The following is a 19,558-nucleotide window of genomic DNA, read 5'->3' on the forward strand; positions in this document are numbered from 1 at the left end:
GGCCGCCGCGCCCCGGCCGGATCCGACTGTCCCCATCCTGCCGGCGCCTCCCTCGTCCTCTCCGGCCGCCGCGCCGCCCCGTCTCCTGCGATCCTCGGTTCACGCGCCCGAAACCCTAGATCTGGGATTCGGAGGTGAAAATCCCACCAAGTCTTTTTCCTGTCATAATATGTGGCTCTGTTCATCGCATCATATCTCCTTGCATACTGCTCCGTTTTGCGTGCATGATATATCAAGATGTTCATAACAAGATGCTCTTCATTTTGTTCCATTGTGGCATGCTTGTTTGAGGTCATCTGGGTGCCCAAATCTCTGATGCAAGAGTGCTATATGATGTTTACTGCTGGCTGTTAACTAAGCTTGATGTTTTGCCATTTTTGTTGCATTTGATGTGTGCATCTTATGGGCATGCGCTCTACATGTGTTTTGGGCTATGCCATGCCATCTTTACAGGGGTGTATATAATGTATTTTTGTGATCAATGTGGTGACTAGAACATGCATGCAAACTAGGCTTCGTGATGTTGCTGATTTCCGTCCCTGTTCTGCCGTTATTTTGATGCCATGTAAACTTGATGCTACGGAGAGATCTATCCTTATTGTGAGATCCTTCACTAAGGATGTTTTGAACATATGGTTATGCTATATCCATACATGCCCCTGTTTGCAATTATGGAGTAGTCTAGCATGTCATTTTCTTGCTCTAAGTTTGCTATAAAATGTTTCCTGGCAGATTGTTTACATGTTATTCAATTTTTCCAAGGTCGTTGTAGTTGATCCTTGCATGCTATGAACTTGTTATTGCCTTGGTTAGTTTCATAAACATGTCTTATTAATGTTGCTATGCTTATCTTGTCATTCAATGACTTGCGGTGAGTGAATCGAGCTTGCAAAGATGCCTTCATAATTCTGTTAATGCCATGCTCTATTTGCTGAATCTGTTAACGAAACTTGCTATGTTTACATGGGTGACATCATATCTTCTGATCCTTTTTGTCTCATGGTTAGTAAGGGACTTGTGTTCTATGCATTTAGTTGTATCATGCCATGCCTCAAGTTTCTATTATATGTTCCTGTAGCATGATGTTTGCTTGCCCTAAACATTGCTTCCTGATGCTATTTCTGCCATGTTCAGTATTTGCACTAAGTCTGTGAAGCTGATATCTTTTGCACTTTTGCCATTCTTGTTTGAACCTGTTAGTATGTGAATTAGCCATAGATCAGTGTTCATCTTTTGTCAAGCATCTCTTGTACTTCACTGCCATCTGATTTGTTGCTATGTTGGAGTAGAGTAGCTTAGTTTCTTGTTGCATGCTAAGTAGCATCATGCTGTTAATCGCATAATTATGCCATCCTTGTTTTGCTTGCCATTTGCAAACCGTGCATCCGATTCTGATGATCTTTATATCGATTTCAACCGAAATCATCTCATCTTTCCAGAGGCATACTTGGTTTTCCAAGTTGATGCCTTGTTCATCATTTTCCTTCCGGAGCACGCATATGCATTGCATATCACATCTCGCATATCATGCCATGTATTGCATCGTGTTGCTTGTGCATTGCACCGTGGTTGATTGTGATTCCATTGCTTGTGTTCTTGCTTTGGGTAGAGCCGGGAGACGAGTACGTGCACGAGGAACCTGTTGAGTATGCTAATGAGGATCAAGCTTTCGACAACTCTGAGAACCTTGCAGGCAAGATGACCATACCCTCGATATCACTTCTATCTTTGCTTTGCTAGTTGCTCGCTCTATCGCTATGGTTGCTCTACCTACCATTTGTTTATCATGCCTTCCATATTGCCATGTCAAGCCTCTAACCATCCTTTCCTAGCAAACCGTTGTTTGGCAATGTCACCGCTTTGCTCAGCACCTCTTATAGCGTTGCTAGTTGCAGGTGAAGATGAAGTTTGTTCCTGGTTGGAACATGGATATTTTGGGATATCACAATATCTCTTGTTTAATTAATGCACCTATATACTTGGTAAAGGGTGGAAGTCTCGGCCTTATGCCTGGTGTCTTGTTCCACTCTTGCCGCCCTAGTTTCCGTCATACCGGTGTTATGTTCCTTGATTTTGCGTTCCTTACGCGGTTGGGTGATTTATGGGACCCCCTTGACAGTTCGCTTTGAATAAAACTCCTCCAGCAAGGCCCAACCTGGGCGATGTCCGGCGCCCCCTGGGCAACCAGGGTCTATGCCAACCCGATGTCTTGCCCATCTGGTGTGCCCTGAGAACGAGATACGTGCGAATCCTATCGGGATTGGTCGGCACATCGGGCAGCTTTGCTGGTCTTGTTTTACCATTATCGAAATGTCTTGTAAACCGGGATTCCGAGACTGATCGGGTCTTCCTAGGAGAAGGTATATCCTTCGTTGACCGTGAGAGCTTGTGATGGGCTAAGTTGGGACACCCCTGCAAGGTATTATCTTTCGGAAGCTGTGCCCGCGGTTATGAGGCAGATGGGAATTTGTTAATGTTTAGTTGTAGAGAACTTGACACTTGACTTAATTAAAATGCATCAACCGTGTGTGTAGCCGTGATGGTCTCTTTTTGGCGGAGTCCGGGAAGTGAACATGGTTTGGGTTATGTATGAACTAAGTAGTTTCAGGATCACTTCTTGATCACTTCTAGCTTCTCGACCGATGCGTTGCTTCTCTTCTCGCTCTCACTTGCGTATGTTAGCCACCATATATGCTTAGTGCTTGCTGCAGCTCCACCACCTTACCCATTTCCTACCCATGAGCTTAAATAGTCTTGATCTCGTGGGTGTGAGATTGCTGAGTCCCCGTGACTCACAGATTCTACCAAAACAGATGCAGGTGCCGAGGATACCAGTGCAAGTGGCGCAATCGAGCTCAAGTGGGAGTTTGACGAGGACCTTGGTCGTTACTATGTTTTGTTTCCTGATGATCAGTAGTGGAGCCCAGTTGGGACGATTAGGGATCTAGCATTTGGGGTTATCTTCTTTTCATTTGGATTTGACCATAGTCCGTCTATGAGTGTATTTTGGATGATGTATGAATGTATTTATGTATTGTGTGAAGTGGCGATTGTAAGCCAACTCTCTTTATCCCATTCTTGTTCCTTACATGGGATTGTGTGAAGATGACCCTTCTTGCGACAAAACCTACAATGCGGTTATGCCTCTAAGTCGTGCCTCGACACGTGAGAGATATAGCCGCATCGTGGGCGCTACATAAAGACCCTCCCGAGGGGCCAAGCCTTGCAAGGCGGACGATGCCAAGACCCCCGAGAGGACGGGCCTCCTCAGGCTGGCTACCGGGGGGCGGAGAGTTCTATGCAGGGTTTACCTCACGAGGCTCAGCTGACGTGAGCCATGACGACCAAGGCCAGGCAGGCGCCAGGCGGGAGCAGAGTGCAGGTTTCCTCTTCGGTGCAAAGGAGGCAAGCCACATGCGCGGAGTCCTGAGGAATGAACCAAAGGTTCCCATTCTGGTGCAACGAGACCAAGACCACCAGGACGGCAGGACGGAGGTCATCAACGAGCCCACCGCAGCGTCACAACCAGAGGCTTTCCGCAGGCGAAGACTACTTTTGTCAAGATAAGCTGTACTACTTGTCCCCTTTCAAATTCGGCCATTGTGGGATCCCTTCCCGCCAACATTTGGGAAGAGGACCAAGGCCACTATAAATAGGACTAGCCACCACCATAGAGAGGGACAAGTATAACTAGCTCACACCACACTAGCTCCCTCAAGCTCAAGAACACCTCACCTCCTGAGGCCAGTTCATCCACTGTACTAGTTCATCCTCAGCCCACTGAGGCAATCCACCAAAACGCTGGAGTAGGGTATTACACCGCAAGGTGGCCCAAACCAGGATAAACTATTGTGTCTCTTTGTCTCTTTGATCTTGTCACGCTAGGCTTAGGAGGATCGTGATTAGGCAGGCTAGGTAGGTTGAGATCTCCGCACGCACCCCAGAGTTTGAACCTCTCAAGGGTTTGCGGATCCCTTAATCGGACAGGCACATGCTACAACTCCAAGCCCATGACCTGCTTCTCCAACTTGCGTACCTCTTCTAGGTATGTCTCCATGTGCTCGTCCTTGGGCATGTATTCCTTGATGGAGAAGTTGATGAGGAGATGAGAATCGCCCTTGATGGTGAGGCGCTTCACTCCCAGCGCCGCGGCGGCCCTGAGACCGGCGAGCAAGCCCTCGAATTATGTGATGTTGTTGGAGACCTTCTCGCACTGCTGGAAGCAGATTTGTACCGTGTAGTAGAGCTTGTCCTTGGTGGGTGACATGAGGACGGCCCCTGCTCCTGCGCCTTGTCGTGCGAACGCTCCGTCAAAGTACATGATCCACCCATCTGGTTCCTCATCCCCAGGTGTTGGGGATATAACTACTGAGTATAAACCGCCCAGGTGGGGCGGGGTTATACCTGTAATGAGTCATCCATATTGAAGCCCATGTAGACATGGAGTATGGCGCTTTACTATAGAGATTTAGAGATCCAGGACCCAAAGGCGGATTAGGGCCTATAGACATAAACCACCATATACTGTGTAACTTGTGTTGTAAGATAGGAAAGGGTAGAAACCGAGCCAGACACGTGTATGAGCTGGCCAGGATTCTATAAACCGCCAGGCGTCAACCTGTGTATATAAAGGGACGACCCGGTGGCGGTTCAAGGACAAGAAACAACAACTCGAGAGCCAGGCAAAGCGGATTCGCTCCCTGATCATCGAGACCCCATCAATTCCACCACAACTGGATCATAGGCTTTTACCTTCACCGCAAGGGGTCGAACCAGTATAAACTCCCGTGTCCTTTGTCCGGTTTAACCCCTTTAAGCTAATCTTGTTGCGATGGCTCCATGACTAAGTCCTCACACTAGGACATCTGATGTGATAATTCCACGACAGTTGGCTTCCACCGTGGGGCTATCGCATGACAGTTTCAAGTTCATAGAGGGCAATTTTGAAGGACTCAAGGGATACGCAGTAGGCCAGATGGCCAAGAGTCGTCGCGGCAAGCTCTACATAAACGACGCATGCTGGGGCCCCGACGCCGACTCAATCGAGTACGGGTATCGAGTCCCCTTTGGAGGAATTCATGTCTTCATTGGCAAGATCGGTGAACCGGGCCCGGAGCCGGACATCTGCGCCGACCTCATCGAGACGGCTCAGTGTGCAAGCCCCGCCCGGGTTAAGCCTGCCATGAAGCGTGCGTTCGTAGGATTCATCAATGGTGCAGAGTCTGAACCGGTATCCGACAGTGAGATGGTGGTCTATTCAGATGGCAAATCATCCACCAGTGAGACCGAGTCACTGTACAAACTGCAAGATGGCCGGTTTGGGGGCTGTTCCTATGGTGACAGTATTCCGGACCTGTCGGATTTCGGGTTCCGGCAGACCCTTGAGGTTCGAACACTGGGGTGCGCACGAAGATCTTTCCCCTACCAGCTCACGCGTCGAAGTCTCGCAAAGGATCTAGGCTAGAAATATGAACACACAAGGGACACGAGATTTATACTGGTTCAGGCCACCATTGTGGTGTAATACCCTACTCCAGTGTGTGGTGTGGTGGTTTGCCTCAGGGGCTAATGATGAACAGTACAAAGGGAGAACAGCCTCACGAGGGGCTGTTCTTGAGCTGGTGCGATGAACTGCTTGGTGAGTTCAGTCGCTTCTCTATCTCTGACCGGTCTGTTCTCTAGATGCCTCTAGCTTGTGGTGGCTAGTCCTATTTATAAAGCGAGGCCCTAGGCCTCTTCCCAAATAATGAGCGGGAAGGGCGCCAACAATTAGCCATTTTGAAGGGGAACATCTGGTACACTTATCCTGACTAAAGTTGGTCTTCAGCTGCCAAAGGCTCTGACGATGACGCCGTCCTGGGCTCCATGATGACCTCCATCCTGCCGTTTTGCTGGTCTTGGTCTTGTTGCACCAAAATGGTAACCTTTGCCTGATGCCTTGGCCTGTGCTTGCCCCCCTTTGCACCGAAGGGGAAACAAGGACACTGCACAGGCCGGTGCCCGCCTGGCGCCCGCCTGGTCTCGATCATCATGGCTTGCGTCACGGGCTCCTCGGGAGGTACCCCGCCTTGATCTCTCTGCCTCCTCGCGAGCCTGCCTGGGGAGGCTGATCCTGAGGAAGCTTCCTGTTGTCCGCCCCGCGAGGCTTGGCCCCTCGCGAGGGTCTTGAGCTTGAGCTGATGAAGCTGGGATGCATTGGGCCCCCACTTGAGCCACGCCGCAGGCCGCAGGCAGGCAAGTCTGGGGAACCCTATTCCCAGAACGCCGACAGTAGCCCCCAGGCCCAAGGCACGCCCGGACTTGGCTTAGCAGAGAAGCAAAGGGGCAAGTGCGAAGTGCCGCGGGCCCCAATAGCCTGCGGCCTTGGGCGCCACGTGGCGGTTGATTGGACGTGGGCGCCTCCGCTTCTCCACGATGCCTCATATCACGCCCGGCTAGGCAGACCCGTGGTTGTACACAGCCATTCCCCTTTCGCCGCCCGTGTGTTTCCTGCCCTTTCTTATTCCTCAGGCTCCAACCTCCGCCTCCAATCCAACTCGAACTCTCCCCCCTTTCCCATTGCCATGGCGCCAACGAAGAAGGAAAAGGGGAAGAACCCCGCGTCGTCGTCTCGCTTGCCTCCAGCAGTGGCCCCCGCCGTTGACCGGTCAATCATACTCAATCCCGAAGCCTTTAAAAAGGTCCGCTCCTCTCTTGCCACCATCTTCAACGAGTGCGACAGGACCACGGTCTGGCCTGCGTCCCATGCTTCTTTTGATAGGGTCATCACGGAGGTCCGGTTCTTCGCTGATGCCCTAGGGCGGGTCTGGTTCCCCCCTTTTCCGCTTTCTTCAATGCGGTGCTCTCCCATTATCAGATCCACATGATGCACCTCGGGCCTGAGTCCATTACTCTTCTGTCTGTCTTCGCTTTCGTTTGCGAGGCAATGGTAGGCATTCCCTCTTCCATTGCCCTGCCGTGCCATTTCTTCTCCTTGCGACTGAGCGACCCCGCTCAATGCTCAGGGTGTGTGAGCTTCCTCGCCGTGCCAGAGACAGCTGCTTCAGGGATCGATTTCAGCCTTCCTCCCTCCGAGGCTAGGTTCAGAGAGCGGTGGCTGTACGTGAATGTCGGGGTGCCCAGCCCCTTGCTCTCGCACCCAACCTTGCCTGCTATTCCCAACTCAGGATGGTGTCATGAGACGCTCACGAGCCCCCGGCTTGCCTTCGTCTGGCGCCGCTTCGAGAGCTTGAGGGTGTTCGACGTGATGGTGCCCAAGGTGGTGAAGGAGTTCCTCCAGTGTCGCATTGCTCCCCTCCAGCGCCACTCTCGCGGGGCACAAAGACCGCATGCGGCTTCAGGAGGAAGACTTGGCGCCTGAAGCACTGAGGACGGTGCTCAAGGTCCTGACTGGCGATCCTTCCCCAGGCAGCCTTCGACATGATGGTGCCCTCTTGTATCTTTGTTCAGGCAGGGCCGATTTCGTGAAGCAGATACCCAACTTCGACGAGTGGGGGCTGCTCCCGGCTGGCCTCAGGGGGCCTCGCGAGAACCCAGTCGCCATGGTTGCTCTTCTGGTTGCCCACAGCGGCCCTGTCTCAGGCGATGGAGCGGGAAGACGAGAACCGCCGGGAGCTGAAGGGGATGATGTTGAGGTGCTGCCACCGCGTGGAGCTTCGGAGGCGGCATCTCCTGAAGCCCGTCCTGGAGCAGTGGCAGGCGAGGAGTTGCGGCCTACGGCTCCTGAGGTTGGGGCTCCTGAGGCTCCGGTCGTTCCTCATGAGGCGGCGCCCGGTGGCGTCCCTCAGGCCGGTCCCCTTGGCGCTGATCACCTTGGCGCCTTTTCCATGCCACAGACCGACCCCTACGCTGAGCGCTTAGGCCAGTTTCACGTAGACTTCGAGGCCCTCCGCAAGAGGAAGGATGCCTTGGGTGGTGACGATCGCCCTTGCCGCCTGTTGAAGCGCAGGAAGTACTTTGCCACGAACGAGTAAGTCCTCTTCTTTCTTTCTCCTTTATTTCTCTGTTCTTGCAGCTGATCGCGGCCTTTCAGGGCCCGTCTTGCTGAATTCGCGGGGACGGCCAAGGAGCCACCCCCCAGGCCTTGTCCTCGCTGCTGATCCTTGGCGCGCCAAGCTCGAGCGGCGCCTCTGCCACTCGGTCAGTCAGAGAAGTGGCCCTTCTCACCGGGTACCTCAAGCCTGTGCGCCTGCTGTCCTCCCTTCACGAGTTTCCCTGGGGAACAGCCAACTTGCCCCGTGCTTCTTCCTTGATTATGGATGGCGATTGGCTGAAGTCAATCTTGAGCTCCTCTTCTGGGGACGGACCGGTGCCAGGCCGGGCCCCTGGCGAGGTCCGTCAGGCGATCGATGGGGCGCCAGCCCCCCAGTCCCGCGCCGGGAGGGGGCATGCCGCCTCAGGGCCCTCCGCGTACGCCAGAGGCAGAGGGTGACGCGGAAGGCGTACTCAGGCGCGCTCGGGAGCGTCACGCCCTTCGTCAAGAGTTCCTTCAGGGGGCAGTGGATGCGGTGAGCCGGATCGGGGCAGAGCTTGCTGGTGAGGATGCACGCCTTGAGGCCATGGGCCTGTGCCTTGCTGAGGAGAGGCGCAAGCTGAAGGTAGCCGTCGCCCTGGCGCGTCACCAGTGTGACCTTGATAACATGAAGGCTGAAGCATCACTGGCGGCCTCGCGAGAGGCCTTCTCCCAGGCCATCGAGGAGGCCCGGGAGGCAGACCGATGGCGCAAGGATGCGGAGGAGCGCGCGTGGGGGCTTCAAGCCTGGAGCAACTCCCTGGAGCAGCAAGTGGAACTACCAGGTAGCCCTTGTGTCGCTGAAGGAGGCTTTCGTCGACCAGACGGAGCTCCAGAAGCGTGAGGAGGCGCTGACGCTCGAGGCTGCTGAGCGCAACCTTGACCTCGAGCGGTTGGAGACGAGGGAGCGCCTGGTGACCCAGGCGAAGGACGACGTCGCCGCGCGCGAAGCCCGAGCCCAAGAAGAGGTCGACCGCCGCGTGGCGGAAGCTCGCTTGGATCTCGAGCGCCAATACGAAGCGAGGTTGGACCTGATCAGTGTCGAAGCTGAGGGTAGGACCTTGGCCCTCAGGGCCAAACTGGCCGAAGTGACGCGGGGTGCGGACTCCTCCGCAGCAGCCCTTGGCGCAGCGCAGGCGGAGCTGGCTTCTTCCTGCCCCGAGCTGCTTCTTCTCCGGCAGAGGGTTGATGGCGCCGAGGCCATCGCACGATAGAACAAGGACGAGATCCGTCAGAGGCGGGTTCTGGAGCATGAGCACGCCCCCATGCTCCGAACACTTAGGGAACGGGCTAACACGGCCCTGGGCAACATTTGCGAGGCCGCTGCCGAGGTGCCGCATGAGACCAACTATGCCAGCAACCTCCAATATTTCACTGACGTGGTGACACTTCTGGAGAACCGCTTCGAGAGGTCTCACTGGCACGTCGAGGAGAGGAGACAAGCTTTGCTCGGGCGTGCCTTCTCCCGTGTCTTCAACTATCTGCAGGACAGTGATCCCCACTTTGATTTCGATGCCGCCATTGCACCTGTGCCCATAGCCATCCGGGGAGACTTGTCACAATGGGTGGAAAATAACGTGGACGCCCTCATCAGGGCCTTCACATCTGACGATGATGGCGTGATCGTGGCCGCCGATGAAGGCGGCGTGGTGGACGCGCCTGGAGCTGGCGGAGGTGTTGATGGTGATGGTGATGATGTCTGTAACGCCAGCGACGCTTCTCGAGGCACCCGAGATGACACGGCGAGTGATATGTCCGACTAATCGTTCGTCACCGCTGTTTACCCTGCGTGAAGAAGGTTCGGTCTCGGCCCTGAAGACTGTAAGAGCATTTTGGGAGGGGAAGCCCCTCATGTAAAGGTTTGCGATCGATATCCTTGTAAGATGTGGTACCTCGACGACCGCACCGGTGGCAGCAACTATCTGGTACCACTAATTCCTTAGGTGCAGCAACTATCTGACACCGGCGGCACGACGTGGGCGGGCCATGCCACCGAGCTATCGGCGTTGGCAGCCAGGCCACTTGACATCAGTGCGGGGAGGCGGCGAAACGCGATTCGGCGGAAGAAGGACTCCGGCGCACCCCTACCTGGCATGCCAAATGTCGGATTTCGGGTTCCGGCAAACCCTTGAGGTTTGAACACTCGGGTGCGCACGAATATCTTTCCCCTACTAGCTCACGCGTCGAAGTCTCGCAAAGGATCTAGGCTAGAAAGATGAACACACAAGGGACACGAGATTTATACTGGTTCGGGCCACCATTGTGGTGTAATACCCTACTCCAGTGTGTGGTGTGGTGGATTGCCTCAGGGGCTAATGATGAAAAGTACAAAGGGAGAACAGCCTCGCGAGGGGCTGTTCTTGAGCTGGTGCGATGAACTGCTTGGGAGAGTTCAGTCGCTCTCTATCTCTGAGCGGTCTGTTCTCTAGATGCCTCTAGCTTGTGGTGGCTAGTCCTATTTATAGAGCGAGGCCCTGGGCCTCTTCCCAAATAATGAGCGGGAAGTGCGCCAACAATTGGCCATTTTGAAGGGGAACATCTGGTACACTTATCCTGACGAATGTTGGTCTTCGGCTGCCAAAGGCTCTGACGATGACACCGTCCTGGGCTCCACGATGACCTCCATCCTGCCAAAGGTTCTGCTGGTCTTGGTCTTGTTGCACCGAAACAGTAACCTTTGCCTGATGCCTTGGCCTGTGCTTGCCTCCTTTGCACCGAAGGGGAAATAAGGACACTGCGCAGGCCGGCGCCCGCCTGGCGCCTGCCTGGTCTCGATCGTAATGGCTTGCGTCACGGGCTCCTCGGGAGGTACCCCGCCTTGATCTCTCCTCCTCTTCGCGAGCCTGCATGGGGAGGCTGCTCCTGAGGAAGCTTCCTGTCGTCCGCTCCGCAAGGCTTGGCCCCTCGCGAGGGTCTTGAGCTTGAGCTGATGGAGCTAGGCTGCATTGGGCCCCCACTTGAGCCACGCTGCAGGCTGCAGGCAGGCAAGTCTGGGGAACCCCGTTCCCAGAACGCCGACATGACCCCCTTGAACCGCCAAATCAGGTTGTGATCTTCATTTCCGATATACAGCCCACACAAAACTCATTAACTACAGCGGCGATGATTTCCGGATCGGCAGCCAGGGCAGGAGGCCCCGCGTGCCTGCCGGCTCAAGTCTTGTCCAGTTTATTGGACGCTTGGACGACATTGTTGGCCACAGATCTTACCCCGGATAATCGAGATGAACATAACACGGAGGTCACGAAGCTGCGAGATCAAATAGCTTGGGCCAAGGAGGACTTGGCGGCTAAGGAAACCATGATTGATGAGGAGCGGGCCGCTTTGGATGCTCAGGCACAGAGGATTCATGCAGAAAATTACCGGCTGATGCTGGATCAGAATGCTTCAAACAACGGTTGAGGAGGAGGCATTGGTCTCGTCTACAACCGGTTTATGAAGCAATGAACCTCTTTAATACGCTAGGAGCGGGAACTAGTAACCGGGCAGCGGTAAACTAGATTGAAGCACCTGGGACATGAGCGCCGGATCAGCCACGGACGATGGACCCGCCTCGACGGAACCATGACCCGCCTCAGTACATGCCGACACCACCGGGTCATTTTTCCACCCGTTTGGATAACATGATGGCTGTGGCATCGCGATTGGTAGCTATTCCAATGGAAGACGAGTCTCCAGCAGCGGTTGAGACGCGGCGTGCCAGAGAGCTCCTTCAAACGGCCCTGGTTCAGCAGCAGGCTTATTCATATAGTCGTGACAGGATTCATTCAACCCCTCGCCTGAGACGGAGTTACAGCAGGCATATTGAGGAACCGGCTATGTCAAGTAGTGCGCGGAACCGTAACGCCCCTCGAGGGCCTAACCCGGTGGGCGGTGGTGCAAATGCTCAAGACGTGGTGGATCATGGTAGAGCACATCGAGAAGCCGAGTTACCAGCGCAGTACATGGACCGTCAGCTTACTCCGGTTCATCCAACAACTTCAGTGGAACCAGGTGTTGCTTTTAGTTCTTGGGGGTTGCTGTGTCTCACCCTGGCTCTATGCAATGTGCGGCTCCCCAAGGATTTCAAGGGTCCTCATAAAGTGCCCAATTATACTGCTGACTTACCCCCCGAGTCATGGATCGAAAGTTATGAGATGGCGATGGAGACGCTGGAAGTGGATGAGGCGGCATGTGCTAAATACTTCACCATGATGTTGGAAGGAACAACTCGCACTAGGCTGAAAATTTTGCCAGCTAACTCCATATGGTCATGGGCCGAGTTAAAGGCCCGGTTTATCCTGAATTTCAAGGACACATGCAAACAACCCATGTCAATTGTGGATTTAGCCGCATGTGTCCAAGAAGAAGGTGAATCGACAACCCATTGGGTGCGCAGGGTTTTGGAAATCTTGCATTCATCGTACGGCATCAATGCCGATTCAGCAGTCATAACGTTGGAGGGCAATTGCCGGTTCAAGCCTCTTAAGCTGAAGTTGGGATGGCTCAAGCGTCACTACAATGACATGGGAACTCTTATGGCAGCTCTGGTTAAGTATGCCGACTCTGATAGTACCAAGGATCCCGAGTCTGGCGATGAAAAGCCGGGGAAGGGAAAGAAGAGCGGCAACACGAAAGGGCAGCAGCATAATCCGGCGGACCATGGAAACAATGGTAAGCGTAAAGCGGATAATAGTTCAGATTTTGTGGCTAACACCAACACGCAGGATAATGGTCAGCATCGTAAGGTTAAACCACCCCCGAGAAGTGGGGGATGAGGTGTCAATCTTGAGCGCCTGTTAAATCAGCCTTGCCCAAGGCATGGGACATGAGAAAAGCCAGCTACACACCTCTGGAAGGATTGCTTTATTATGCGGGAGTTCAAAAACTCGGATCTTTTCTGATATGATCATGGACCGTTCGGAGGTTCAGGACCCGGGTCTCATGGACCGGGTTATGGTGGAGGTAGTTCCGGTTCAGGATTTCAAGGTAATCAAAGGGGACATGGCAATCAAGGCAATCGGGGCAACCAGGGTGGTTATAATCATCAGAGGAGTCATCAGCAGCAACAGTCAGGTTACCAGAGCCAACCGAAGCAACCAAATAGTGGGCGGTATCATGTCTTTACCACTAGCCTGTGCAAGCGTGATCAGAAGCTTCATAAAAGCATAGTGAACTCCGATGGACCGGCGGTGCCCCGTTACTTGCGCTGGTCTGAACTGCCTATTGTGTGTAGTCGAGAGGATCATCCGCCCCGGGTTGATAATCCGGGCCATCTGGCGTTGGTGGGGCGCCTCAGGTTGGAGGTTTTAAGTTCAGCAAGGTGCTCATGGATGGAGGGAGCAGTATTAACATCTTGTATTATGAAACCTTCCGTCGCCTGGGGTTGACAGATAAGAATCTTAAACCGTCAAACACCGTTTTCCATGGTGTGGTGCCTGGTAAATCGGCTTACCCAGTCGGTAAGATAGCTCTGGAAGTTGCTTTTGGAGATGATCATGATTCAAGGTCAGAGACATTGACTTTTGAAGTGGTGAAAATCAGGAGCCCGTACCATGCCCTGTTTGGACGGCCGACTTATGCTAAGTTCATGGCAAGGCCATGTTATGTTTATTTGCAGCTCAAGATGCCGGGTCATAAGGGGACCATCACAGTACATGGAAGCCATAAGATCGCTTTGGAATGTGAGGAAGGTGATGCGGCCTATGCTGAGTCGGTTTGTGGGACAGAGGAGTTGAAGTTCTACAAGGACAATGTTGATCCAGCAGATATGACTTCTTTGAAAAAACCAACTACAGAGCATGATCCGGCTTTGAAGTTTAAATCGGCTGATGAGACTAAGCTGGTTGATTTTGTTCCTGGCGATTCATCCAAGCAGTTTAGCATCAGCGCTAACCTGGATCCGAAATAGGAAAGCGCGCTCATCGAGTTCACCCGTGAGAACCGGGACATCTTTGCATGGAAACCTTCTGACATGCCAGGTGTACCAAGGAAATTCGCTGAGCACACTCTTAATATCGATCCCAAGTTTAAACCGGTCAAGCAATTTCTCCACTGCTTCAGTGAAGAAAGACGCAAAGCCATCGGTGAGGAGGTAGCCCGGCTCTTGGCAGCAGGGTTTATTGTGGAGGTTTTTCATCCTGAGTGGTTAGCTAACCCGATGCTAGTACTTAAGAAGAACGGCACTTGGCGTATGTGTGTGGATTACATAGATTTGAACAAGGCTTGTCCAGCTATCCCTTTGCTCACCCGCGTATTGATCAAATTATTGATGCTACGGCGGGTTGTGAGCGTTTGAGCTTTCTGGATGCTTATTCTGCTATTATCAGATCAAAATGGCAGTTAAGGACCAGGAGAAGACAAGTTTTATAACTCCCTTTGGAGCCTTCTGCTAATATCTATTCCTTTTGGGCTCAAGAGTGCCCAGGCGACTTATCAGCGATGTGTGCAGAACTGTCTTCATAATCAGATTGGGTGCAATGTTCATGCTTATGTGGATGATATCATGGTGAAGTCCAGGAAATCGGAGACATTGGTAGATGATTTGAAGGAAACTTTTGATAATCTCCGGGTTTATAAGATGATGCTTAATCCGGCCAAGTGTGTTTTGGTGTACCTGCAGGCAAGCTCTTGGGTTTTCTGGTGTCTAACAGGGGCATTGAAGCTAATCCGAAAAAGATCAAAGCTATCATGTCTCTGGCTCAACCGGTGTGTATCAACGATGTTCAACGTCTGGCGGGTCGTATTGCTGCGCTAAGCCGGTTTATCAGCCGGTTGGGAGGGAAGGCTATCCCTCTATATCAGATGATGAAAAAGATGGACAACTTTGTCTGGAGTGATGCTGCTAATGCGGCTTTTGAGGATCTAAAGAAGCAGTTAGCCGAGCCACCTGTTCTTGCTGCCCCCATTGATAAAGAACCATTAATATTATATGTGGCTTCTAACGCCCGGGCTATCAGTGTGGCTATTGTGGTGGAGCGCAAGGAGGCAGGTAAGGAGTATCCGGTTCAGCGGCCGGTTTATTATATCAGTGAGGTGCTTATTGAGTCGAAGCAGAGATATCCACATTGGAAGAAGCTTGTGTATGGAGTTTTTATGGCGAGCCGGAAGCTTAAGCAATATTTTCAGGGCCATCCCATCACTGTGGTCAGTTCCGCTCCTTTGGGAGATATCGTCCAGAATAGGGAAGCGACTGGCCGAGTTGCTAAGTGGGCTATCGAGCTTGGACCTCACTGATTAAAATATATGCCTCGTACGACCATCAAGTCCCAAGCGCTCGTGGATTTCATCAATGACTGGATAGAGTTGCAGGCGCCGGAGGATAAACCGGATAACACATACTAGACTATTCATTTCGACGGGTCCAGACAATTGGAGGGCTTGAGGCCTGGAGTGGTTCTTACTTCCCCTCGAGGTGACAAATTTTGTTATGGTCTCTGCTTGATGTTTCCTTGTACAAACAATGCGGCTGACTACGAGGCCCTACTCCATGGTCTTCGGGTGGCTAAGGAAATGAACTTAATCCGGTATGATGCTTTGGGGACTCCGATTTAGTGTCTCAACAAGTCTCTGGTACTTGGGATTCTAAGGATCCACTCATGGCGGCTTATCGGCGTGAGGTGGATGTCATTGCTGGTCACTTCAAGGGTTACCAGGTTGAGCACATTGAGCGGCGCAAGAATGAAGCGGAGGATGCTTTCAGCCGGCTGGGGTCTCAGCGTAAACTGGTGCAGCCCAATGTCTTTCTTGATGTTTTGCATAACCCGTCGGTCAAACTACCGACGGAGGAGGATCTGGCTGTTCCTGACCCAGAGGCTCAATTGGTGGCGGTTCTTCATGCTATCCCTGATTGGACGGTGCCATACCTGGCGTATATGACCAGGGGCGAGTTACCCGAGGACGAAGTTTTGGCCAGACAGATAATCCGACGGTCTAAGTCCATGAATATTGTCAATGGCGAATTACATCACTTCAGTGTCTCGGGGGCGTTTCAGCATTGCGTATCCCCTGAAGAAGGCCGTGAGATTTTGCGTGAGATCCATGAAGGAGATTGTGGTCACCACGCCGGCTCAAAATCCCTTGTGGCTAAAGCTTTTCAACACGGTTTTTACTGGCTAACGGCTCATGCTGATGTTGAGGATTTGGTCAGGAAGTGTGACGGTTGTCAGAAGTTTTCACATTGAGCTCATGTTCCGGCTCAGGAGTTGAGGATGATTCCAATCACTTGGCTGTTTGCAACTTGGCGGCTGGATATGGTTGGGCCCTTTAAGAGGTCCAAGGATAAAAAGACCCACCTTCTGGTGGCGGTTGATAAGTTCACTAAGTGGGTAGAGGAGGTGTCGGTGTCAAAACCGGCGGATGTCAGGTAGGGGGTCCCGATCTGTGCGTCAAGGCTGATGGTAACAGGAAGCAAGGGACACAGATGTTTACCCAGGTTTGGTCCCTCTCGATGGAGGTAAAACCCTACTTCCTTCTTGATTAATATTGATGATATGGGTAGTACAAGAGTAGATCTACCACGAGATCGTAGAGGCTAAACCCTAAGAGCTAGCCTATGATGGTATGATTGTAATTGTGATTGGCCTTCTAAGGACCAACCTCTCCGGTTTATATAGACACAGGATAGGGCTAGGCTTTACATGGAGTCGGTTACAAGGAAGGAAATACAATATCCGGATCGCCAAGCTTTCCTTGCACGCAAAGGAGAGTCCCATCCGGATGCGGGCCGAAGTCTTGAGTCTTGTATCTTCACGCTTCAATAGTTCGGATGTTGTACACAGTCTGGCTGTCCGGATACCCCCTAATCCAGGACTCCCTCAGGAGCCCCTAAACCAGGCTTCAATGACGATTAGTCCGGCGCGCAGTATTGTCTTCGGCATTGCAAGGCGGGTTCCTTCTCCGAATACTCCAGAGTGGTTATTGAACATGTAGACCATGTCTGGATCTACAAGATGATCTTCACATGGTATAGATCTGATTTGCTGGCAATCTTCGTGCGTCGTGCCCTTGCATCGTGGCTTGGTCCAACACGAACCGACCTTTCTTACCCCACAATGACTCGTGTTACGAGGCGGTTTTATTGGCACGTCCCATCGAGGCAGAGATCGTGTTCCTCTTATTACGGGATTTTCCATCAATATGAGCATGCGTGACCCCACGACGGCTGTTGGTATAACCCCGTGTGTTTTTAGATAAGCCTCAAACGGTCACACCGTGGACTCTTGATATTCACCTTCTTTATAAAGGGGTCGAGACCTACGCCTCTTTTTTCACCTTCATCACGCCTTCTCGCACCTCGAGTTCTAACACCCAAAACCTAAGCTCCACCCCTCCGGAATCCTCCAATAGGTCCAGATCTGACCCTCAAGGCTGGTGGGTGGCCTCCTCGATTGAAGAGAAGGACATTGCAAAGCTTAGGGAAGTCGGATACCTGACCGCCGATATCCAGCACAGGCTTCCTACTCCAGGGCAGGTCATCCCTACACCGGAGCCCAATGAGTGTGTCATTTTCGTCCCACACTTCCTCCGCGGTTTGGGTTTCACCCTCGATCCCTTTGTGAGGGGGCTTATATTCTATTGTGGATTGGATTCTCATGATCTGGCTCCAGATGCTATCCTCCATATCTTGTCATTTATTATCGTGTGCGAGCTTTTCTCCACGTCACCCCACACTTCGGCTTATGGTTCAAGACCTTCAATGTGACGCCGAAGATGATCGAGGGGCGACATGTGGAGTGCGGAGGTGCCGTAATAAGAAGAAACACCGATGCCCCATGGCCAGAGGGTTCTTTCCTAGAAGTATCCGATGTATGGCAATGGAGGTGGTTTTATGTCACGGCTCCCAGAGGCACAAAGTGGGCAGCTGCCCCTGAGTTCCGCTCGGGCCCTCCATCACAGTTGGCATCTTGGACAGACGTAGGACGGAATTGGGGGCCCACTAGTGATGTACCAGTGCTGCAGAATCGCATCTGGGAGCTTCTTGAGAGGGACATTAACCTCGTTAGCATAATGCAAGTGATGTTAATCCGGCAGATGTTGCCGTGCCAACGCCGACCTCTCCGGATGTGGGAGTTCAGTCCAGAGGGTCGGCAGACTGTCAAGCACTTCTTCGGCCTCAAGCCTGAAGAGATGTGCAAATTATTCTTCGGATAGAAAGTAGTGTGTCCGGACACCATCGAGGATGCGGGCCTAAGCTGCAATCGCCTAGATACCCAAGTAAGTAGCCTTGATATCGGACGCCCTGTTTTGTATTTATCATGATTGTTTATTCTGACAATCATCCACGTCCAGGAATGGCTCAGCAAAGCGGAGAGAATCAGGTGTCCGGCACCGCTTCTCGAAGGTTCGCCCGCCCCTACCGTGGCCAAGATGCTCGACCGGGTACTCAGCAGAATGCCCTCGGGGAAAGGCAAGGGGAGGGACTAAGAATCCGAACCCCACACGCTACACATCCCAACCGGGGGAATTGTTACCTCCCCCAAGGAGGATAGTCGGGGAGGGGAGGCTAAAGCCTCCTCCTCGCGCGGGAAGAAGAGGGCCGCCTCCGAAGACTTGGAGGCGGAGACGCCTAAACCAGGGAAGAAGGTGTCACCCAGGGGCTCTGCCGCGATGGGAATCCTCACCGTGTTATGCCCACCAACGGGCCAGCACTCCACCGAGCCGTAAGTCGATCATTAATTTGAAGGCACTGTATTTCTCCTGGATCAATAACTAGGATTCAACTTTTTGCAGTCCGGCTGGCAGCTCTTCTCAACAGGGATCGTCTTTGTGGGACCTTCCTCCGGAGATGATGGAGAGCGAGACCCCACCTGCCTCTCTGATTCATGAAGCGGGCGACACCGAGGTGTCGTCACGGAGGAGTCCGGATCTGCCGAGGCCGGAGGCCAATACGTCAGCCGCCCTGAGTCTGGACGTACTGACGGGCTTACTGGAGCGAGATGCGCTTTCGGAGGAGCACCGCTCATTAATGAGTGCGATGCTCAAGAAGATTTCATCCGCTACAAGCGGTTTGAATGGAGCATTCACAAGCCTGCTCAGAGGCTTTGAGGTACGTAATGAAGAATGCACTATTTCTTTGGCTGTGAGGCACGCGGTAGGTGTGCTCCATATAGATAGTAGCCCCTGAGACTCTGGTTGTCTGCCCTAGGCAGCAAACGGAGGATCATAAACCAATGATTTATGTTGTAAATATGTGCAGTTACCTGTGGGTCCGGCCGCCGGCCCGTCCGTTGAAGTTGCCGAATTGACGAGGCAAATTGGGTCGATTGATGCCGATATCACTCTGATGAATGAGTGGCTGGAGAATCACAAGGTATGTGTCCCGTCTTTCCATTGCATAGGAAAATATTAAGGTGGCACAAATTAATGTAATATGTTCGGACTGCATATGGTGCTGCTGCCGTGGAGGCCCTGAGGGAGGAACTTTCTCTAGCCAAGGAACAAGCTCGGGTGAGCAATGCGGCTGCCCTAAAGGCGGCCGAGGAATTGAGAGCCGAACAGGCTGCTCATCACCGAAGCGAGGAAAAGATAGCCGAAATGGCTATCGAGTTAAAAAATGCCGCAGACCGG

This window comes from Triticum dicoccoides, chromosome 4B (assembly GCF_002162155.2).
Source record: "Triticum dicoccoides isolate Atlit2015 ecotype Zavitan chromosome 4B, WEW_v2.0, whole genome shotgun sequence".
In the NCBI taxonomy this organism is placed as follows: domain Eukaryota; kingdom Viridiplantae; phylum Streptophyta; class Magnoliopsida; order Poales; family Poaceae; genus Triticum; species Triticum dicoccoides.